We start from the raw sequence: 432 nt of genomic DNA, 5'->3' as shown, positions 1-432 counted from the left end.
TGTTAGAAGGAAAACTAACAAACAGAAAGGACATCCACACCAAAAGCCCATCTGTACGTCACCATCATCAAAGACCGAAGGTAGATAAAACCACAAAGATGGTGAAAAAACAGAGCAGAAATTCTGAAAATTCTAAAAATCAGAGTTCCTCCCCCACTCCAAAGGAATGCAGCTTCTCGCCAGCAATGGAACAAAGCTGGACGGAGAATGACTTTGACAAGCTGAGAGGAGAAGTCTTCAGATGATCAAATTTCTCCGAGATAAAGGAGGAAGTTTGAACCCATTGCAAAGAAGCTAAAAACCTTGAAAAAAGATTAGACAAATGGCTAACCAGAATAACCAGTGTAGAGAAGTCCTTAAATGACCTGATGGAGCTGAAAACCATGGCACAAGAACTACGTGACAAATGCACAAGTTCAGTAGTTGATTTGA

Source organism: Colobus angolensis, unplaced genomic scaffold (genome assembly GCF_000951035.1).
Source record: "Colobus angolensis palliatus isolate OR3802 unplaced genomic scaffold, Cang.pa_1.0 Scaffold298, whole genome shotgun sequence".
Classification (NCBI taxonomy): domain Eukaryota; kingdom Metazoa; phylum Chordata; class Mammalia; order Primates; family Cercopithecidae; genus Colobus; species Colobus angolensis.
This window is presented reverse-complemented; position numbering follows the sequence as displayed.